The sequence below is a fragment of the Ranitomeya variabilis genome, chromosome 5 (assembly GCF_051348905.1).
Source record: "Ranitomeya variabilis isolate aRanVar5 chromosome 5, aRanVar5.hap1, whole genome shotgun sequence".
Classification (NCBI taxonomy): Eukaryota; Metazoa; Chordata; class Amphibia; order Anura; family Dendrobatidae; genus Ranitomeya; species Ranitomeya variabilis.
In genome coordinates, this window is record NC_135236.1 from 672848646 (window position 1) to 672873620 (window position 24975).

The 24975-nt window shown below is 44.3% G+C and overlaps 1 protein-coding gene across 4 annotated transcripts in view; it reads left to right on the forward strand.

The window, feature by feature from the left end:
- The window catches only part of SYN3 (synapsin III), a 244090-nt gene that overhangs the window by 187653 nt on the left and 31462 nt on the right, over positions 1-24975 (forward strand). The window lies entirely within an intron of this gene.

The window sequence follows — 24975 nt, forward strand, 5'->3', positions numbered from 1 at the left end:
TTATATAAAAGAATTGGGAGCACTCTATTGCGGTATTATATAGTTTTCGTAAAAAATTTTAATTGCAAAAATCTTAGGTCCCAGACCAGGATCATGATGAAAATCTTAAGAGATGCTGTCACTTATGGCGGTCACATGCTGGCAGTACAGACCCCAGACAGGGTGGATGTCTGAACACTTGTGAATCAGCCGCCGCGCAGCGTTAATAGCGCCGGAGCAGCACTCCAGCTCCCCACAATGATGGCCCGGGACCAACGTGAACATTGTGTAGCTGCTGCGTCCTGTTTATCCCCGTCTTCAGTTTTGTATTGAACGGAAGATCAAAGTGAAATCAGTCATCAGCAGCGGAATTTATTCCGAAAGGATCTGGCAAGAAAGAGTCGAGGGAAACAGATTATCACCTGCCAAAGGCAGCGATGAAGTGTCCGAAGAAAGAATAACTGCACTCAGAAACTACAACTGACTAGTGATAAAGTGTCCCCTCTCACACCCCAAATTGTTATCTCTATCCCCACCCAAGACTTCTCTATTCTCCACTTTTCCTCATATGCTGCTTCTGTGTTCTGGATTTCTCTTCCCCATACATTTTACTTCTCCTTAACATCAGGACACTTTCTCAGCACCATTAATTCTCCTGGATTTTACTCTATTTTCTTACATATTCTATAGTCTATACAGAGGGGGCAGTAGTATAGTAGTTATATTCTTGTACATAGGGGCAGTATTATAGTAGTTATATTCTTGTACATAGGGGGCAGTATTATAGTAGTTATATTCTTGTACATAGGGGCAGTATTATAGTAGTTATATTCTTCTACATAGGAGCAGTATTATAGTAGTTATATTCTTGTACATAGGGGCAGTATTATAGTAGTTATATTCTTGTACATAGGGGCAGTATTATAGTAGTTATATTCTTGTACATAGGGGCAGTATTATAGTAGTTATATTCTTGTACATAGGGGCAGTATTATAGTAGTTATATCCTTGTATATAGGGGGCAGTATTATAGTAGTTATATTCTTGTACATAGGAGCAGTATTATAGTAGTTATATTCTTGTACATAGGAGCAGTATTATAGTAGTTATATTCTTGTACATAGAGGGCAGTATTATAGTAGTTATATTCCTGTACATAGGGGCAGTATTATAGTAGTTATATTCTTGTACATAGGGGCAGTATTATAGTAGTTATATTCTTGTACATAGGAGCAGTATTATAGTAGTTATATTCTTGTACATAGGAGCAGTATTATAGTAGTTATATTCTTGTACATAGGAGCAGTATTATAGTAGTTATATTCCTGTACATAGGGGCAGTATTATAGTAGTTATATTCTTGTACATAGGAGCAGTATTATAGTAGTTATATTCTTGTACATAGGAGCAGTATTATAGTAGTTATATTCTTGTACATAGGAGCAGTATTATAGTAATTTTATTCTTGTACATCGGGGCAGTATTATAGTAGTTATATTCTTGTACATAGGGGCAGTATTATAGTAGTTATATTCTTGTACATAGGAGCAGTATTATAGTAGTTATATTCTTGTACATAGGAGCAGTATTATAGTAGTTTTATTCTTGTACATCGGGGCAGTATTATATTAGTTATCCAGTATTCTTGTATAAGTGTCAATAAATGAAATCTCTAAGATGTACTTTATTTGGGAGTGCCTGGGGCTTTAGGAGGGGTCAGTCGTGCACCACAGATGAGTACATGAGGGTTGTATTACTGTAGTTGACATATTACACACATAATATTGGTTTCTCCTTTCTTCGCTGATTCCTTTGGAAAATTGGATGGAGATTTGTGTCTGAGCCTCGTCAATTTAATGTGAGATTCCCTTCTGCTTCTCATTGTGAGTCAGCGGGTCGACCGTACACAGGGAATGAATCATTTCCCCCAGACACAGAGTACATTGCACCTCTGAGCTAATGATGGGACCCCAGCGTGGGCTGACCCCAAGAGGAAGGCCCCTGACAGCTCAGCCCTGCAGACATGTGCCGATCCTGCCTCCCCCCATTATCCCATACACCATCGCTATTTTCTTTTCTATAGTTTTGTGATGTTCCAAGCACGTTCCCATCCCTGTGACTCAGGCCGTCCGCAGCCCGTATAGATGTCACATAATGGTGGAACGAGCAGATCACTCCCCTCTAGACAAGAACACAATTTAGAGCAAGAACATGGTAGGAATGAGACATAGCGTTGATTTAAATAAACCATTTAATCAAACATGGAGGTACTAAGTTAATAAAAAGCTGATTATTTGAGCCTGGAAACCATCAGCAAGTAGCTATCAATTGATTCCTATAATTTGGGGCCTTTGAGAAAGGGGTCCTAGCTGGGTTTGACCCCTAACCTTTTCGATATACTATAATATCCCCCTCTCTACATGGTATCAAAGTGGCATACCACCTATCCAGTCTTTTTTAGGCTTGACATTGTTGGACTTTGAATGTTCATTTAAACTGGACCTATCTCTTACTATAAATATGTCATTTTCTTCCATTCGGTGTAAATGCCGCCGTTCTCCTGAATCCGGCGATGTTTGTCTCGTGTTCCTGCACCTCTCCAATCCTGAGATATCACCTCTTCTTTCCTGCATATAAATCTTGTCTTTTTTTTAGCCAAGTGGGTGTGAGCTTCATTTTTTATGGGTGTTTTCTTTGATGACCACACCTAGTTGACTTAAAAAGGTTACATTTATAGACCGGAAAGAAGGGGCCATATCTCAGGAACAGAGAGTCACAGGAACAAAAGAAAAACATCACCGGATTCAGGAGAATGACGGCATTTACACCAGGAGTAAAAAATTACTTATTTCTGACAAGTGATGCATTCCCTTTAAATGTTAAGGGCATTTATCAGGGATTGGGCCTGAGGGCTACTTTGCCTTTATTACTTATAAAGGGGTTGGGGTTTAGGATTCAGGTCCTATAGTTGGATTCAGCTCCTTCTCTAGATTACAGCATAGAGCAGGTTTACCCAGATCTCTATGGGGCAGAACCCGGTATTTTCCTAAAGTGGACTGCTAATGACACCAGCCCTTGGTGCTTTATTAACCGAAAAGGGGTTTTTCTATCCATAATTCTCTCTCCATTTTAGATCATCCTTTCATATTACCGTCATGCTGCCCCCTCCCCATCCTGATATTCCTCCCAACGTGATTTGGCTCCTCACTGTGGTTAATTTGGCTGCCGTTCCTTTAAATGTCCCAGTCTGGGCTCAATGATCCAAGTATAAGGTCCAGGATGCGTGTGTAGTTCCCCTCGTCTGTATCTTTACATCGTCTGACACACACGTGAAGAACATATATAATGCTCCAGTCCAGAGGGTCACAGAGGGGCGGTGTCCTCCTAGTAAAATAACCCCCCCACCTCCCTTATTAAGAAGTCTTCATCCCCATCCTTCAAGGTTTTATGGAGGCGCCTCAATATTGACTCTCCTGCCAAAAATTACACTTCTTTTTTTCCTGTGTATACAGCTCCTATTCAGACCTATGGGTCTCCATGGTAGCAGACTACAAACAAGCCCTGTGTAGTCAGATACTGCAGTCATATGTTATGTTTCGTCTGATCTTCTTTAAGTCATGAAGGCGGGATCAGACTACACGCAGGGTTTGTTTGTAGTCTGCAACTATGGAAACGCATAGGACGGCATAGGAGCTGTATACTCAAAAACGGTAGATGTGCCTTACTAATAGAAGTGTTTTAGGGCAAATAAATAAAATGATTGAAATGATTTGAGATGACACGGGAGTGAACCTTTCAATTGATCCACTCTTTTTACCTGGAAACCATCAGCAAGTTGCTGACTGTTACTGGATTATTTTATATCTATCATCCCGTTACTTTACTTTGTACTAGATCCGGACCAGCAGTTCCCAGGACAACAGTATATATTCAGAGTGTTCATTACAGAAACCCAAAAAGAGCAGAAGATCAGTCATCAGCAACTTGCTGATGGTTTCCTTCTAGCAGAAGTAACTGAAAAAGAGTAAAACGCCTCTGCATGGGTGGCTGATAACGGAGAGCAATAGAGTAAACCGCATAGCAAATGGAAGGGAGACTTTGGGCGCACCATCTGGTCTGAAGCTAGGTAGTCGTTCGTCTTCATTATCGCCAGGACTGACACCTCGCCGCCTTCTAATGGCTCATAATTATTAACATGATTGTCATTTAAAGGGACAGTGCGCCATTAATCATCCGACCTCCATCGTCATCTCGTAAATAGTAGATCTTAGGTGTTATCAATTCAGCTTTATTATTAACGAAGAACAAAAGTTATGTTACAATCACGGCGAATTTATGAAAATGGTGTGGCTTTCCACAGCGGAACAGAGTATTTAAGGAGGAGTGTCCTGTGTAATCATGCGAGGTTTGTGAGGACAGAGCTGCACGTTACCGGGGCAAAGCCATCATGTATGAAAGGGTATAGAGAAAGGTAGGAGAAGCAGAGTCTTCCAGCAGCACAGAGTATTTCAGGATATATCATCGACAAGGCTATTGGGCTCTACGTGACTGAGATGAAACGGCCGCAGCAATTAAAGACCAAACATGAGGCGAGTTCACCCCTCCGCCTTGTTTTAATTAACATTCTGTCGTCTCTGAACCCGATCGGATGCGAACGTCGCCCATAAAAACGTAAACATGAGTCAGAAAAATGTGAAACGAGGGGGCGGCGCATTCATCAGATGAAAAAATTGTTAGGGTGGCGGTCCGCAAGAAAAAGATAAAGAACCTGGCACATTCTGGGCCCCTCAGAAAAAAAAGATAAAGAACCTGGCACATTCTGGGCCCCTCAGGAAAAAAAAAAATAAAGAACCTGGTACATTCTGGGCCCCTCAGAAAAAAAAAAAAGATAAAGAACCTGGCACATTCTGGGCCCTCAGAAAAAAAAAAGATAAAGAACCTGGCACATTCTGGGCCCTCAGAAAAAAAAAGATAAAGAACCTGGCACATTCTGGGCCCCTCAGACAAAAAAATAAAATAAAGAACCTGGCACATTCTGGGCCCCTCAGACAAAAAAAGATAAAAAACCTGGTACAATCTGGGCCCCTCAGAAAAAAAGATACAGAACCTGGCACATTCCAGGCCCCTCAGAAAAAAAAGATAAAGACAGTGGCAAATTTTGGGCCCCTCAGGAAAAAAGATAAAGAACCTGGTACATTCTGGGCCACTCAGAAAAAAAGATAAAGAACCTGGTACATTCTGGGCCCCTCAGAAAAAAAGATAAAGAACCTGGCACATTCTGGGCCCCTCAGAAAAAAAAAAAGATAAAGAACCTGGTACATTCTGGGCCCCTCAGAAAAAAGATAAAGAACCTGCCACATTCTGGGCCCCTCAGAAAAAAAAAAAGATAAAGAACCTGGCACATTCTGGGCCCCTCAGAAAAAAAAAAAAGATAAAGAACCTGGTACATTCTGGGCCCCTCAGAAAAAAAAAAGATAAAGAACCTGGTACATTCTGGGCCCCTCAGAAAAAAAAGACAAAGAACCTGGTACATTCTGGGCCCCTCAGAAAAAAAAGATAAAGAACCTGGTACATTCTGGGCCCCTCAGAAAAAAAAGATAAAGAACCTGGTACATTCTGGGCCCCTCAGAAAAAAAAGATAAAGAACCTGGTACATTCTGGGCCCCTCAGAAAAAATTATAAAGAACCTGGTACATTCTGGGCCCCTCAGAAAAAAAAAAAAAGATAAAGAACCTGGCACATTCTGGGCCCCTCAGAAAAAAAAAAAGATAAAGAACCTGGCACATTCTGGGCCCCTCAGAAAAAAAAAAAGATAAAGAACCTGGCACATTCTGGGCCCCTCAGAAAAAAAAGATAAAGAACCTGGCACATTCCGTGCACCTCAGGAAAAAAAAGATAAAGAACCTGGCACATTCCGGGCACCTCAGGAAAAAAAAGATAAAGAACCTGGCACATTCCGGGCACCTCAGGAAAAAAACAGATAAAGACAGTGGCACATTCTGGGCCCCTCAGAAAAAAAAGATAAAAAACCTGGTACATTCTGGGCCCCTCTGCAGAAAAGCTCATCTGTGCCGCACACCCTGCCAGCTTTCATGGCGTACTACTGACACTGAGCAGATGACACTGGCACCCTGTGGCCATCAACCTGGCATCGCATAGTAGCAGTTTAGCGTGGTCATATCGCCAGCAGAATGATTAGTGAACCCTCTTTAATTTCAGTTAGATATCGCAAGTTAGATTGACCGCAGATATATCTACTGTGTACAGTGACAGCGGGCAAGATGTCTGTCAGTCTTAAAAAGCACCATCCCCCTGGAAAATTGTACAATAATCTGCCAATATGATTCCCTATTCAGATTATTTCATGATCAGCTGCTGCGCTCTGCATAGGCAATAACCGAGATGACAAAGCGTTTGGTATAATAAAGTGAGCTGTGTTATCAGTTTCTTCTTATGCAGAGCACAGCAGCTGATGACAACCACATCTCAACTGTTGTGCTCTGTATAGGCAGACGCTGAGCAAGACAATATTGAATCATGTGCAGTGCACCGTGCTCTTTTCCTGCACCCGAACTCTCCTTACACTTGTAACTTCATAAGAGGAGAGACCGGGTCTCACTGGGAGTGTTCCCTATTAAACAAATACAAATAAATAAAATTAAGTTTTTACACACTTTTTCTAAACCCCAATTAAGGTTACAACTATAGTTATGGTTATTGCTAAGGTTGGAGCTATAGTTTATGGTTTAGAGCCAGGATAAGAGCTATGGCTAGGGTAAGTGCTAGGGTTAAAGGTATGGTTAGGGTTAGTGTCCGTGTTAGAGCCATGGTTAGGGTTATTGCTAAGGTTAGAGCTATGGTTGGAATTAGAGCTAGGGTTAGGGTTAGAGCTATAATTAGGGTTAGGGTTAGAGCTATGATTAGGGTTAGGGTTAATGCTAGGGTTAGGGTTAGTGAAAGCGTTAGAGCTATGATTAGGGTTAAGGTTAGTGTTAGGGTTAGTGCTAGGGTTAGAGCTATGATTAGGGTTAGTCCTAGGGTTAGAGCTATGATTAGGGTTAGCGTTAGTGCTAGGGTTAGAGCTATGATTATGGTTAGTGCTAGGGTTAGAGCTATGATTAGGGTTAGAGTTAGTCCTATGGTTAGAGCTATGATTAGGGTTACGGTTAGTGCTAGGGTTAGTGCTATGGTTAGAGCTATGATTAGGGTTAGTTCTAGGGTTAGAGCTATGATTAGGGTAAGAGCTATGGTTAGGGTTAGAGTGATGATTAGGGTTACGGTTAGTGCTAGGGTTAGTGCCATGGTTAGAGCTATCATTAGGGTTAGAGTTAGTGCTAGGGTTAGTGCTATGGTTAGGGTTAGTCCTAGGGTTAATGCTATGATTAGGGTTAGGGTTAGTACTAGGGTTAGAGCTATGGTTAGGGTTAGTCCTTGGGTTAGTGCTATGATTAGGGTTAGGGCTATGGTTAGGGTTAGAGCGATGATTAGGGTTACGGTTAGTGCTAGGGTTAGTGCCATGCTTAGCGCTATCATTAGGGTTAGAGTTAGTGCTAGGGTTAGAGCTATGGTTAGGGTTAGTCCTAGGGTTAATGCTATGATTAGGGTTAAGGTTAGTGCTAGGGTTAGAGCTATGGTTAGGGTTAGTCCTAGGGTTAGTGCTATGATTAGGGTTAGGGTTAGTGCTAGGGTTAGAGCTATGGTTAGTGCTATGATTAGGGTTAGAGCTATGGTTAGAGTTAGTGCTAGGGATAGAGCTATGGTTAGGGTTAGAGTTAGTGCTAGAGTTAAGGTTAGAGCTATGATTAGGGTTAGTGCTATGATTAGGGTTAGTGCTAGGGTTAGAGCTATGGTTAGGGTTAGTGCTATGATTAGGGTTAGGGTTAGAGCTATGGTTAGAGTTAGTGCTAGGGATAGAGCTATGGTTAGGGTTAGAGTTAGTGCTAGAGTTAAGGTTAGAGCTATGATTAGGGTTAGTGCTATGATTAGGGTTAGTGCTAGGGTTAGAGCTATGGTTAGGGTTAGTGCTATCATTAGGGTTAGACCTAGGTTATGGTTAAAGTAATAATACAGTTACATAGAAAATTGAAAACGCTTGTCAGCTTTTCCTCCCCATCTGTGAGTACGTGATCTATACTTCTTGTATTAGACCTATACTCCCCCTACGTACACATGGTGCGGACGCAGTGGAGTAAATATATATATCCTCATCTCAGGAGTCCAAACACGTAATGTTTCTGCCGTTTACATTTTGGGATTTGCATGAAATGTAAAAATGTTTCCTACATGGGATGCAAATTGATACCTATTCATCCAGGGTGGAGAGCGCAGGGTTGGCTGACCTCGCTGATCATTACCTCTCACATATTAACGCTCTGCTCCTCTTCTCGGCGCCCGAGGAGGATGGGAAACGTCCTGGCTGTAGGGAAAAATGTTAAAAGGATTCTGGAACTGATTGTAGGGCGACTGTAAGGAGACTTCTCAAGATGTCAGCAGTACTAACTTTGTATCCCAGCTGAGCTATACGTGCAACTGTGGCCGTTTAGTGCTACTAAAAGTCCCAGTCCTGCGACTAGACGCATTAAGCCTAGGACTCTGAGGTCTCTTTTGGCCCTACTGAGTGGCTGAACCTACTGGCCCTAACTAAAGGGCCTTCTAAAAGGTCTCATCAGGGTTGCAAAGTGCTACCAAGTAATGTTCGATTCTGCTTACATTAGACCCATTAAAGGGATGAAAGGTAACACTGAAACGCAGGATCCTTCATAATACAAGGTTGGACAGTGCAGCTCCATCTCCCTCCTCCCTCTCCCTGCACAGTGACCTCTGCATATGGCGCATAGCATGCTCTCCACACACTCCCATTGAAGTCAGAAGCCGATTTTTAGATGTCATGTGATTGGAATTGCTCAAACCTAGACCCAGGATCCATACACCGGGGGCTCCCACTGTATCTTTTTGCCCAGAACACATGCTTTCTAGAACAATACGGCCACACTGATGATTACGTATCCATATCTACCCATTATCAGCTATCGTAACTTGATTTTACGGTGGGTGTTGATAAATCAAATTCTCAACCATTGCCTCAAAGGACAATAAATGGGGGAATTCAGGTTATAGACATATTTTACAGTAGCGCCTAGACTCTTATTTACCTCCTTATTGAGGCCAGGTAGTGGCGCCATTTTTTACAAGGTATGGATTCTCACTTAGTCACAAGGTGATCCAGGCTTCATAGAAATGCAATCCCTGTTGTCTCCGCCCCTGCTTATGTCTCTATGGCTCCTCCTCCGAGGGGTACAGTGAATGTAAAAACAGGACCTGAGAGAGGAAAGCTAGAGTAATCAGACAATCTGGTTCCTCCGTTAGGCACTATAAAATGACAAGGATTGTAAGGCCTTACGTCACATCCACAGTAGATATGGAACCGTCCAGAACCGCTGTATGAACTGACCTTTACAGGACATATATAAAGGGCACATAGGAAATCCATGGAAGGACATGTTCACATAGAAGGAGAAACCTTGAGTCATCCCCATGACTCCACATCAACAACAGCAATACGTGTCGTAGTGTCGCCCAGGCTTCATAAACTCAAAGTCCCTGCTGTCTCCGCCCACGCTTATCTCTCAATGTCTCCTCCTCCTGAGTTACACTGAATTTACAGTGGGATCTGACAGAGAAATGCTACAGAAATCTCACCCAATGGGTCTTCCTAGCATGCAGGGAAAGCAATAAGTGTCATAGGGTCGCCCAATCTTGACAAAAATGCTGTCTCCGCCCCCGCTTATCTCTGTATGGCTCCTCCTCCTTAGTTAAACTGAATTTAAAGTGGGATTTTACAGACAAACGCTAGAGAAATCCCACCCAATGGATCCTCTTAGAAGGCAGCGACAGCAGTATATGACGTAGTGTTACCCAGGCTTCAGAAAAATGCAAAGTCCCTGCTGTCTCCGCCCCTGCTTATCTCTCTATGGCTCCTCCTGAGTTACACTGAATTTAAAGTAGTTTTTGAGAGAAAAGCTACAGAAATCCAACCCTATGGATCCTCCTGGCATGCAGCAAAAGCAATAAGTGTTGTAGGGTCACCAAGGCTTGACAAAAATGGACAAAAATGCAAAGTAGCTGCTGTCTCCACCCCCGCTTATCTCTCTATGGCTCATTCTCCTGAGTTACTTTGAATTTAAACTGGGATTTCAGAGAGAAAAGCTAGATAAATCCCAACGTATGGATCCTCCTAGCGAACAGTGGCAGCAATACATGTCGTAGGGTCAACCAGACTTCATAAAAATGCAGTCACTGCTGTCTCCGCCCCCGCTTATCTCTGTCTCCTCCTCCTGAGTTTCACTGATTTTAAATTGGTATTTGAGAGAGAAACATTAGAGACTCCCACCCTATGGATCCTCCTAGCAGGCAGTGAGCGCAATACGTGTTGTAAAGTCCCCCAGGCTTCAAAAAAATGCAAAATCACCGCTGTCTCCGCCCCCGCTTATCTCTCAATGGCTCCTTCTGCTAAATTCTACTGAATTTAAAGTGGCATTTTAGAGAGATAAGCTAGAGAAATCCCTCCCTATGGATCCTCCTAGCAGGCGCTAAACAACGCCAAGTATCGTTAACCCTTTAAGACCACAGCAGTTTGGCGGTATAGATTTTATAGGAATGATGATCCCTTACAGCATGTTAGTGAGGGGCTCATAGGGAATGCATAGATGGGCCTGGAATAATCCTACATTCACATAGGAGAAACCTCGATTGACCCCGGTGGCCCCGCGAATACGGCGGTGGCGACACGTGAAGGTGTTGACACCTATTGTATACATTTTCTGATCATTTACCTTGAGAAAGTCCTGAACTAAGTGTCTCCCATGTGGACATTTCATCATCCCGGGAGACGTCTTAATTAGCGGCGGTCTCGTTTCTCTCACGTTTTATAAATAGAACGTCTTCGTGAGATTCTTCAGCCGCCAGTGACGGCCCCTGATGGATATACTCTATAGAATTACACAGGGAGCGTCGACGGACCACGTTCTCGGACGAGAACAGCTGAGATTATGGGGAAAGGTGTCAGAAATCAAGATTAAAATGACACAAAATAACAACCCCCCCAAAAAAAAATTCATCTATTTTCGGAAAACCCCGGTGACAACCAATAGGATTTTCCCAGCTCTTTCGAAATCCTAATGGGAAACTGTGGCAAAATATGCAAAAGTTACATTTTTGGTGTATTTTCCCCTGGTTTGTAAATTGCAGTCGTCACGTCTCGGCCTGCGACAAAGCAGAAGTTGTTCGCGCTCCTGGAAGAAAGTTCCTACGTGCCGACACATACAAGTTCACCTTTCTCTGAAATGTTGCAACGCGTACATTTTTCACTTACGTTTGTTTTTCTAGTTCCGATGACGTGGTTTTGAACTCTTCTGGTTTTCGCCCTTTTTTTCCGATTTCTTAAAGTTTCCTTTATGATTCAAATATTGATAGTTCCTTGACATTGCGGAAACATGATGCAATTTCTCAAGCTGATCTCTTCATGTGACCAATGCCCCTATTAGTTCATGATTTTTAGAATTGATGCATGTTATAATTCTGGACGTTGTTAGCCACCACTAGGGGGAGCTCAATGCATGTCATGTATCTGTATACAGGGAGCTCCCCCTAGTGGTGGCTACAGACAGGATCTTATCATATATCTGTATACAGGGAGCTCCCCCTAGTGGTGGCTGCAGACAGGATCTTATCATGTATCTCTGTATACAGGGAGCTCCCCCTAGTGGTGGCTGCAGACAGGATCTTATCATGTATCTCTGTATACAGGGAGCTCCCCCTAGTGGTGGCTGCAGACAGAATCTTATCATGTATCTCTGTATACAGGAAGCTCCCCCTAGTGGTGGCTGCAGACAGGATCTTATCATATATCTGTATATAGGGAGCTCCCCCTAGTGGTGGCTGCAGACAGGATCTTATCATGTATCTCTGTATACAGGGAGCTCCCCCTAGTGGTGGCTGCAGACAGGATCCTATCATGTGTCTCTGTATACAGGGAGCTCCCCCTAGTGGTGACTGCAGACAGGATCTTATCATGTATCTCTGTATACAGGGAGCTCCCCCTAGTGGTGACTGCAGACAGGATCTTATCATGTATCTCTGTATACAGGGAGCTCCCCCTAGTGGTGACTACAGACAGGATCTTATCATGTATCTCTGTATACAGCGAGCTCCCCCTAGTGGTGACTGCAGACAGGATCTTATCATGTATCTCTGTATACAGGGAGCTCCCCCTAGTGGTGGCTGCAGACAGGATCCTATCATGTGTCTCTGTATACAGGGAGCTCCCCCTAGTGGTGACTGCAGATAGGATCTTATCATGTGTCCCTGTATACAGGGATCTCCCCCTAGTGGCGATTGCAGACAGGATCTTATCATCCATCTCTGTATACAGGGAACTCCCCCTATTGGTGTCTATGGACAGGATCTTATCATGTATCTCTGTATACAGGGAGCTCCCCCTAGTGGTGATTGCAGACAGGATCTTATCATGTATTTCTGTATACAGGGATCTCCCCCTAGTGGCAATTGCAGACAGGATCTTATCATCGATCTCTGTATACAGGGAACTCCCCCTAGTGGTGTCTACGGACAGGATCTTATCATGTATCTCTGTATACAGGGAGCTCCCCCTAGTGGTGACTACAGACAGGATCTTATTATGTATCTCTGTATACAGGGAGCTCCCCCTAGTGGTGGCTGCAGGCAGGATCTTATCATGTATCTCTGTATACAGGGAGCTCCCCTAGTGGTGGCTGCAGACAGGATCTTATCATGTATCTCTGTATACAGGGAGCTCCCCCTAGTGGTGACTGCAGACAGGATCTTATCATGTATCTCTGTATACAGGGAGCTCCCCCTAGTGGTGGCTGCAGACAGGATCTTATCATGCATCTCTGTATACAGGGAGCTCCCCCTAGTGGTGACTGCAGACAGGATCTTATCATGTATCTCTGTATACAGGGAGCTCCCCTAGTGGTGACTACAGACAGGATCTTATCATGTATCTCTGTATACAGGGAGCTCCCCCTAGTGGTGACTGCAGACAGGATCCTATCATGTGTCTCTGTATACAGGGAACTCCCCCTAGTGGTGTCTACGGACAGGATCTTATCATGTATCTCTGTATACAGGGAGCTCCCCCTAGTGGTGATTGCAGACAGGATCTTATCATGTATATCTGTATACAGGGATCTCCCCCTAGTGGCGATTGCAGACAGGATCTTATCATCCATCTCTGTATACAGGGAACTCCCCCTAGTGGTGGCTGCAGACAGGATCTTATCATGTATCTCGGTATACAGGGAGCTCCCCCTAGTGGTGTCTACGGACAGGATCTTCTCATGTATCTCTGTAAACAGGGAGCTCCCCCTGGTGGTGACTACAGACAGGATCTTATCATGTATCTCTGTATACAGGGAGCTCCCCCTAGTGGTGGCTGCAGGCAGGATCTTATCATGTATCTCTGTATACAGGGAGCTCCCCTAGTGGTGGCTGCAGACAGGATCTTATCATGTATCTCTGTATACAGGGAGCTCCCCCTAGTGGTGACTGCAGACAGGATCTTATCATGTATCTCTGTATACAGGGAGCTCCCCTAGTGGTGACTACAGACAGGATCTTATCATGTATCTCTGTATACAGGGAGCTCCCCCTAGTGGTGACTGCAGACAGGATCTTATCATGTATCTCTGTATACAGGGAGCTCCCCCTAGTGGTGGCTGCAGGCAGGATCTTATTATTTATCTCTGTATACAGGGAGCTCCCCCTAGTGGTGGCTGCAGGCAGGATCTTATCATGTATCTCTGTATACAGGGAGCTCCCCCTAGTGGTGGCTGCAGACAGGATCTTATCATATATCTCTGTATACAGGGATCTCTACCTAGCGGTGACTGCAGACAGGATCTTATCATGTATCTCTGTATACAGGGAGCTCCCCCTAGTGGTGACTACAGACAGGATCTTATCATGTATCTCGGTATACAGGGAGCTCCCCCTAGTGGCGATTGCAGACAGGATCTTATCATCCATCTCTGTATACAGGGAACTCCCCCTAGTGGTGGCTGCAGACAGGATCTTATCATGTATCTCGGTATACAGGGAGCTCCCACTGGTGGTGTCTACGGACAGGATCTTCTCATGTATCTCTGTAAACAGGGAGCTCCCCCTAGTGGTGACTACAGACAGGATCTTATCATGTATCTCTGTATACAGGGAGCTCCCCCTAGTGGTGGCTGCAGGCAGGATCTTATCATGTATCTCTGTATACAGGGAGCTCCCCTAGTGGTGGCTGCAGACAGGATCTTATCATGTATCTCTGTATACAGGGAGCTCCCCCTAGTGGTGACTGCAGACAGGATCTTATCATGTATCTCTGTATACAGGGAGCTCCCCTAGTGGTGACTACAGACAGGATCTTATCATGTATCTCTGTATACAGGGAGCTCCCCCTAGTGGTGACTGCAGACAGGATCTTATCATGTATCTCTGTATACAGGGAGCTCCCCCTAGTGGTGACTGCAGACAGGATCTTATCATGTATCTCTGTATACAGGGAGCTCCCCCTAGTGGTGGCTGCAGACAGGATCCTATCATGTGTCTCTGTATACAGGGAACTCCCCCTAGTGGTGTCTACGGACAGGATCTTATCATGTATCTCTGTATACAGGGAGCTCCCCCTAGTGGTGATTGCAGACAGGATCTTATCATGTATATCTGTATACAGGGATCTCCCCCTAGTGGCGATTGCAGACGGGATCTTATCATCCATCTCTGTATACAGGGAACTCCCCCTAGTGGTGGCTGCAGACAGGATCTTATCATGTATCTCGGTATACAGGGAGCTCCCCCTAGTGGTGTCTACGGACAGGATCTTCTCATGTATCTCTGTAAACAGGGAGCTCCCCCTAGTGGTGACTACAGACAGGATCTTATCATGTATCTCTGTATACAGGGAGCTCCCCCTAGTGGTGGCTGCAGGCAGGATCTTATCATGTATCTCTGTATACAGGGAGCTCCCCTAGTGGTGGCTGCAGACAGGATCTTATCATGTATCTCTGTATACAGGGAGCTCCCCCTAGTGGTGACTGCAGACAGGATCTTATCATGTATCTCTGTATACAGGGAGCTCCCCTAGTGGTGACTACAGACAGGATCTTATCATGTATCTCTGTATACAGGGAGCTCCCCCTAGTGGTGACTGCAGACAGGATCTTATCATGTATCTCTGTATACAGGGAGCTCCCCCTAGTGGTGGCTGCAGGCAGGATCTTATTATTTATCTCTGTATACAGGGAGCTCCCCCTAGTGGTGGCTGCAGGCAGGATCTTATCATGTATCTCTGTATACAGGGAGCTCCCCCTAGTGGTGGCTGCAGACAGGATCTTATCATATATCTCTGTATACAGGGATCTCTACCTAGCGGTGACTGCAGACAGGATCTTATCATGTATCTCTGTATACAGGGAGCTCCCCCTAGCGGTGTCTGCAGACAGGATCTTATCATGTAGCTCTGTATACAGGGAGGCCCCCTAGTGGTGACTACAGACAGGATCTTATCATGTATCTCTGCATACAGGGAGCTCCCCCTAGTGGTGACTGCAGACAGGATCTTATCATGTATCTCTGTATACAGGGAGCTCCCCCTAGTGGTGACTGCAGACAGGATATTATCATGTATCTCTGTATACAGGGAGCTCCCCCTAGTGGTGACTGCAGACAGGATCTTATCATGTATCTCTGTATACAGGGAGCTCCCCTAGTGGTGACTACAGACAGGATCTTATCATGTATCTCTGCATACAGGGAGCTCCCCCTAGTGGTGGCTGCAGACAGGATCTTATCATGTATCTCTGCATACAGGGAGCTCCCCCTAGTGGTGGCTGCAGACAGAATCTTATCATGTATATCTGTATACAGGGAGCTCCCCCTAGTGGTGACTGCAGACAGGATCTTATCATGTATCTCTGTATACAGGGAGCTCCCCTAGTGGTGACTACAGACAAGACAGGATCTTATCATGTATCTCTGTATACAGGGAGCTCCCCCTAGTGGTGGCTGCAGGCAGGATCTTATCATGTATCTCTGTATACAGGGAGCTCCCCCTAGTGGTGGCTGCAGACAGGATCTTATCATATATCTCTGTATACAGGGATCTCTACCTAGGGTTGGCTGCAGACAGGATCTTATCATGTATCTCTGTATACAGGGAGCTCCCCCTAGTGGTGACTGCAGACAGAATATTATCATGTATCTCTGTATACAGGGAGCTCCCCCTAGTGGTGGCTGCAGACAGGATCTTATCATGTATCTCTGCATACAGGGAGCTCCCCCTAGTGGTGGCTGCAGACAGGATCTTATCATGTATCTCTGCATACAGGGAGCTCCCCCTAGTGGTGACTGCAGACAGGATCTTATCATGTATTTCTGTATACAGGGAGCTTCCCCAAGTGGTGTCTGCAGACAGGATCTTATCATGTATCTCTGTATACAGGGAGCTCCCCCTAGTGGTGACTGCAGACAGGATCTTATCATGTATCTCTGTATACAGGGAGCTCCCCCTAGTGGTGACTGCAGACAGGATCTTATCATGTATATCTGTATACAGGGAGCTCCCCCTAGTGGTGACTGCAGACAGGATCTTATCATGTATCTCTGTATACAGGGAGCTCCCCTAGTGGTGACTACAGACAAGACAGGATCTTATCATGTATCTCTGTATACAGGGAGCTCCCCCTAGTGGTGGCTGCAGGCAGGATCTTATCATGTATCTCTGTATACAGGGAGCTCCCCCTAGTGGTGGCTGCAGACAGGATCTTATCATATATCTCTGTATACAGGGATCTCTACCTAGGGTTGGCTGCAGACAGGATCTTATCATGTATCTCTGTATACAGGGAGCTCCCCCTAGTGGTGACTGCAGACAGAATATTATCATGTATCTCTGTATACAGGGAGCTCCCCCTAGTGGTGGCTGCAGACAGGATCTTATCATGTATCTCTGCATACAGGGAGCTCCCCCTAGTGGTGGCTGCAGACAGGATCTTATCATGTATCTCTGCATACAGGGAGCTCCCCCTAGTGGTGACTGCAGACAGGATCTTATCATGTATTTCTGTATACAGGGAGCTTCCCCAAGTGGTGTCTGCAGACAGGATCTTATCATGTATCTCTGTATACAGGGAGCTCCCCCTAGTGGTGACTGCAGACAGGATCTTATCATGTATCTCTGTATACAGGGAGCTCCCCCTAGTGGTGACTGCAGACAGGATCTTATCATGTATCTCTGTATACAGGGAGCTCCCCCTAGTGGTGACTGCAGACAGGATCTTATCATGTATCTCTGTATACAGGGAGCTCCCCCTAGTGGTGACTGCAGACAGGATCTTATCATGTATCTCTGCATACAGGGAGCTCCCCCTAGTGGTGGCTGCAGACAGGATCATGTATCTCTGCATACAGGGAGCTCCCCCTAGTGGTGACTGCAGACAGAATATTATCATGTATCTCTGTATACAGGGAGCTCCCCCTAGTGGTGACTGCAGACAGGATCTTATCATGTATCTCTGCATACAGGGAGCTCCCCCTAGTGGTGGCTGCAGACAGGATCTTATCATGTATCTCTGCATACAGGGAGCTCCCCCTAGTGGTGACTGCAGACAGGATCTTATCATGTATTTCTGTATACAGGGAGCTCCCCCAAGTGGTGTCTGCAGACAGGATCTTATCATGTATCTCTGTATACAGGGAGCTCCCCCTAGTGGTGACTGCAGACAGGATCTTATCATGTATCTCTGTATACAGGGAGCTCCCCCTAGTGGTGACTGCAGACAGGATCTTATCATGTATCTCTGTATACAGGGAGCTCCCCCTAGTGGTGACTGCAGACAGGATCTTATCATGTATCTCTGTATACAGGGAGCTCCCCCTAGTGGTGACTGCAGACAGGATCTTATCATGTATCTCTGCATACAGGGAGCTCCCCCTAGTGGTGGCTGCAGACAGGATCATGTATCTCTGCATACAGGGAGCTCCCCCTAGTGGTGTCTGCAGACAGGATCTTATCATGTATCTCTGTATACAGGGAGCTCCCCCTAGTGGTGGCTGCAGACAGAATCTTATCATGTATCTCTGTATACAGGGAGCTCCCCCTAGTGGTGACTGCAGACAGGATCTTATCATGTATCTCTGTATACAGGGAGCTCCCCCTAGTGGTGGCTGCAGACAGGATCTTATCATGTATCTCTGTATACAGGGAGCTCCCCCTAGTGGTGGCTGCAGACAGGATCTTATCATGTATCTCTGTGTACAGGGAGCTCCCCCTAGTGGTGGCTGCAGACGGAATCTTATCCTGTATCTTTGGATACAGTGAGTCCCCCCTAGTGGTGGCTTCTTGTTACAGTCTGACAGTTCAGCCTTAGTTCTTCTATGGAAGGAAACACACTGTATTACCTCCCTCCCCACTGGATGAAATCTTTCCTACTACAAGACTGTTGTTTAGGAGGTACTTCAGAATTTCCCAAATTGTGACCAAGGGAAGATGCCAGAGGAGAGAAACACCAATGGAATATATTAAGTTCCTTAGGTGTATACTTATTTAATTAGGCATCTATTGGGTGTTATTGGATGTCCATCAATTTTGTTGGGTACCCAGCTACGACACATGTGCCCCTCTTCATTCCCGATTTAATTCCTGGCTTTCAAACTAGATAAGTGAAATAATTCTGGCTGCTTGTAGTCACCACTAGGGGGAGCTCACTGCACATATTTGGATACAGTTGCATACAGTGAGCTCCCTCTAGTGGTGACTTTAGATAACACAGCTGGCTTTTAGGTCTATAGTAGTAAACACAATGATCTTTACTACTACCAGACGGCTGTTATAGGAATAAAACATATTTTTTTTTAAGAATATCGTGACCAGAAGAAGTAAGAAATATTCACCAAATCCCACAAACCTCTGTTACTTAGAATTTCAATTATCGTAATAAAAAGATGCAACAATGTCAATCAACCCAAAACAGCTTCAGGGCGACTGCGACAAATTCTATAATGATTATGGGGGGGGTCACCCAAATGAAGATAACGGGGTGAACAGGTCGCGTAGCCGCAGGGTTCCCAGGTCGGTCATATAACGGCACAACCTCTACTTTCTCACGAATTCGCTGCCACCTCCGAGATGATGGATGTGAGGTCCTGTCCCTGTAGATTATAAAACACTAAGTGCGTTTTTCCTGCAGATATTTATAAATGACCTTTAGCTCACGTAATAGGATGATGAGGATGATGATGAATTATGTAAGATGTTCCCCACTGGAGGATCCAGCCAAGGCAAGCATTACATTATTGATCTCAGTGTGGTGGTGTAATACCTCCTCTCTCCTGGTGGTGGCACTGCAGGGAGACTCAACACTTTGTAGCAGGTTCCTTCACTGATCACAGTTTATTGCTGAGTCTCCTATGGGAGAACCAGAACCCCCAAAATCTGCAGATAGATGAAATAGGAGGAGATTCTGCCCTCTGCCGATTTCTGACGTGGAGTTGGAAACCCCCTTTAATTCAGGCAGTGACGTCACCGGACTGTCCGAGATTCACTTTCTTTTCTGGAGACTTTTTCCTTCTATCACACTGGACAGACGGCGTCGCCCGTTGTTGGCATTTCCGTTACTTCTGATAACGGATCCCATGTGAGGCCCCGGGACAGACAATTCCTTCATAGGAACGTGTGGGCGACGCGGGAAATTACAAACAGGAGATGAATCCGATCCCAGGAATGTTATTACTTGTAATAAGCGGTGGATCGAAGGGACATAAAGCTGCTCCACCAGCAGAATAGTGAGTGCAGCTCTGGAGTATAATACAGGATGTAACTCCGGATCAGTAGTGTAATGTATGTACACAGTGACTGCACCAGCAGAATAGCGAGTGCAGCTCTGGGGTATAATACAGGATGTAACTCAGGATCAGTAATGTAATGTATGTACACAGTGACTGCACCAGCAGAATAGTGAGTGCAGCTCTGGAGTATAATACAGGAGGTAACTCAGGATCAGTAAAGTAATGTATGTACACAGTGACTGCACCAGCAGAATAGTGAGTGCAGCTCCGGAGTATAATACAGGATGTAACTCAGGATCAGTAATGTAATGTATGTACACAGTGACTGCACCAGCAGAATAGTGAGTGCAGCTCTGGGGGATAATACAGGATGTAACTCAGGATCAGTAATGTAATGTATGTACACAGTGACTGCACCAGCAGAATAGTGAGTGCAGCTCTGGGGGATAATACAGGATGTAACTCAGGATCAGTAATGTAATGTATGTACACAGTGACTGCACCAGCAGAATAGTGAGTGCAGCTCTGGAGTATAATACAGGATGTAACTCAGGATCAGTAATGTAATGTATGTACACAGTGACTGCACCAGCAGAATAGTGAGTGCAGCTCTGGGGTATAATACAGGATGTAACTCAGGATCTGTAATGTAATGAATGTACACAGATACTTAATATTTTGTCATATTAACTGTCCATATAAAGAGCACAATGATATATACTGTATATATTATGAAGATCATTAGCGTTGAGTCATATCTACCAGGTAACATATAAAGAATAAACACCAGATGGTCATAAAGGCGTCTGCTGTTAAGTGGAAAAATAGCAAAGTTCCAAGCAGATCCTTGCACTGTAGCTCTGTGTTGTCGCCTCTTCGTACAGTTCTCTCTTTACATCACATTATTTATGTCACTTGTTTGTTGTTTGATATTTTGAAATTCCTATTCTTCTGTAAAGATTTATGTTCTGAACACGAAGAGACATCTCCCTCCCATCTCCTCCACTAGGACAAAAACGCTGCTTTTATATTTGTACATTCACCTTTCAACCTCGCTGGCAAAATAGTGAGGAACTGATACAGGGTGGAACGGGCGTTGTATGACCAGAACACACATCACCCATCTTACTAAACAGAAAAATACAACAACATACTATGGGACTAAGAGCTGGTGCAGTCACTGTGTACATACATTACATTACTGATCCTGAGTTACATCCTGTATTATACTCCAGAGCTGCACTCACTATTCTGCTGGTGCAGTCACTGTGTACATACATTACATTACTGATCCTGAGTTACATCCTGTATTATACCCCAGAGCTGCACTCACTATTCTGCTGGTGCAGTCACTGTGTACATACATTACATTACTGATCCTGAGTTACATCCTGTATTATACCCCAGAGCTGCACTCACTATTCTGCTGGTGCAGTCACTGTGTACATACATTACATTACTGATCCTGAGTTACATCCTGTATTATACCCCAGAGCTGCACTCACTATTCTGCTGGTGCAGTCACTGTGTACATACATTACAGTACTGATCCTGAGTTACATCCTGTATTATACTCCAGAGCTGCACTCACTATTCTGCTGGTGCAGTCACTGTGTACATACATTACATTACTGATCCTGAGTTACCTCCTGTATTATACCCCAGAGCTGCGCTCACTATTCTGCTGGTGCAGTCACTGTGTACATACATTACATTACTGATCCTGAGTTACATCCTGTATTATACCCCAGAGCTGCACTCACTATTCTGCTGGTGCAGTCACTGTGTACATACATTACATTACTGATCCTGAGTTACATCCTGTATTATACCCCAGAGCTGCGCTCACTATTCTGCTGGTGCAGTCACTGTGTACATACATTACATTACTGATCCTGAGTTACCTCCTGTATTATACCCCAGAGCTGCGCTCACTATTCTGCTGGTGCAGTCACTGTGTACATACATTACATTACTGATCCTGAGTTACCTCCTGTATTATACCCCAGAGCTGCGCTCACTATTCTGCTGGTGCAGTCACTGTGTACATACATTACATTACTGATCCTGAGTTACATCCTGTATTATACTCCAGAGCTGCACTCACTATTCTGCTGATGCAGTCACTGTGTACATACATTACATTACTGATCCTGAGTTACATCCTGTATTATACCCCAGAGCTGCACTCACTATTCTGCTGGTGCAGTCACTGTGTACATACATTACATTACTGATCCTGAGTTACATCCTGTATTATACCCCAGAGCTGCACTCACTATTCTGCTGGTGCAGTCACTGTGTACATACATTACATTACTGATCCTGAGTTACATCCTGTATTATACCCCAGAGCTGCACTCACTATTCTGCTGGTGCAGTCACTGTGTACATACATTACATTACTGATCCTTCACACCAGGACTACAAGATACCAGGTACATTCAGCTGCATCACTTCTAATGTGGTGTACCTAATTATTTGTACTAAATGTCCAAATGGGGGTCTGTATGTGGGGGAGACAGGGCAGAAACTGAGAACAAGGATGAACTCTCATCGCCATACAATAAAAGAAAAAAGAATGGATATACCTGTGGCAATACATTTCTGTCTCCCAAATCATAGCATTATGGACATGAAATTACTTGTATTGAAAAGTAACTTCAAAACTCAGAGAGACAGAAGAGTCTGGGAGTATAAACTGATGACGACCTTTGACACTCTAAATGCAGGAATGAATGTGTCACACGGATTTATGTCTTTTTACATCAACTAATGAACTTGCCCCTCAGACCATGTGGGGTCATCACAACAGAACGAGACCCTAATCACAGGACAGTAAAACAATCCTTATCTAACAATTGGCCCAATATTTATGGACGTAACTGTTTATCACCCATGGTAATTCTGCTTCATGTCACCTAGCTTATCCATGGTTTTTTTTCCCCTCTTTTTTTTTTTTTTTTTTTTCTCTATACTATGTTGTGCATAAATATGTGATTCTTCAGAATTTGTTTTAGTCTTTGCCTGATGAAGAGACGTATGTAGTCTCGAAAGCTTGCAATTTGTTACCATCTTTTCAGTTAGCCATTAAAAGGTATCAACCACTGAGGACTCTCAATTCTAAATATTTTTCTATCTACTGGCTAACACGGTACCAAGATATATTTCTTTCCTGTAACATTACTGATCCTGAGTTGCATCCTGTATTATACTCCAGAGCTGCACTCACTATTCTGCTGGTGCAGTCACTGTGTACATACATTACATTACTGATCCTGAGTTACATCCTGTATTATACTCCAGAGCTGCACTCACTATTCTGCTGGTGCAGTCACTGTGTACATACATTACATTACAGATCCTGAGTTACATCCTGTATTATACCCCAGAGCTGCACTCACTATTCTGCTGGTGCAGTCACTGTGTACATACATTACATTACTGATCCTGAGTTACCTCCTGTATTATACCCCAGAGCTGCACTCACTATTCTGCTGGTGCAGTCACTGTGTACATACATTACATTACTGATCCTGAGTTACATCCTGTATTATACTCCAGAGCTGCACTCACTATTCTGCTGGTGCAGTCACTGTGTACATACATTACATTACTGATCCTGAGTTACATCCTGTATTATACTCCAGAGCTGCACTCACTATTCTGCTGGTGCAGTCACTGTGTACATACATTACATTACAGATCCTGAGTTACATCCTGTATTATACCCCAGAGCTGCACTCACTATTCTGCTGGTGCAGTCACTGTGTACATACATTACATTACAGATCCTGAGTTACATCCTGTATTATACCCCAGAGCTGCACTCACTATTCGGCTGGTGCAGTCACTGTGTACATACATTACTGATCCTGAGTTACATCCTGTGTTACACTCCAGAGCTGCACTCACTATTCTGCTGGTGCAGTCACTGTGTACATACATTATATTACTGATCCTGAGTTACATCCTGTATTATACTCCAGAGCTGCACTCACTATTCTGCTGGTGCAGTCACTGTGTACATACATTACATTACTGATCCTGAGTTACATCCTGTATTATCCCCCAGAGCTGCACTCACTATTCTGCTGGTGCAGTCACTGTGTACATACATTACATTACTGACCCTGAGTTACATCCTGTATTATACTCCAGAGCTGCACTCACTATTCTGCTGGTGCAGTCACTGTGTACATACATACATTACTGATCCTGAGTTACATCCTGTATTATACTCCAGAGCTGCACTCACTATTCTGCTGGTGCAGTCACTGTGTACATACATTACATTACTGATCCTGAGTTACCTCCTGTATTATACCCCAGAGCTGCACTCACTATTCTGCTGGTGCAGTCACTGTGTACATACATTACATTACTGATCCTGAGTTACCTCCTGTATTATACCCCAGAGCTGCACTCACTATTCTGCTGGTGCAGTCACTGTGTACATACATTACATTACTGATCCTGAGTTACATCCTGTATTATACCCCAGAGCTGCACTCACTATTCTGCTGGTGCAGTCACTGTGTACATACATTACATTACTGATCCTGAGTTACCTCCTGTATTATACTCCAGAGCTGCACTCACTATTCTGCTGGTGCAGTCACTGTGTACATACATTACATTACTGATCCTGAGTTACCTCCTGTATTATACCCCAGAGCTGCACTCACTATTCTGCTGGTGCAGTCACTGTGTACATACATTACATTACTGATCCTGAGTTACATCCTGTATTATACCCCAGAGCTGCACTCACTATTCTGCTGGTGCAGTCACTGTGTACATACATTACATTACTGATCCTGAGTTACCTCCTGTATTATACTCCAGAGCTGCACTCACTATTCTGCTGGTGCAGTCACTGTGTACATACATTACATTACTGATCCTGAGTTACATCCTGTATTATACCCCAGAGCTGCACTCACTATTCTGCTGGTGCAGTCACTGTGTACATACATTACATTACTGATCCTGAGTTACCTCCTGTATTATACCCCAGAGCTGCACTCACTATTCTGCTGGTGCAGTCACTGTGTACATACATTACATTACTGATCCTGAGTTACATCCTGTATTATACCCCAGAGCTGCACTCACTATTCT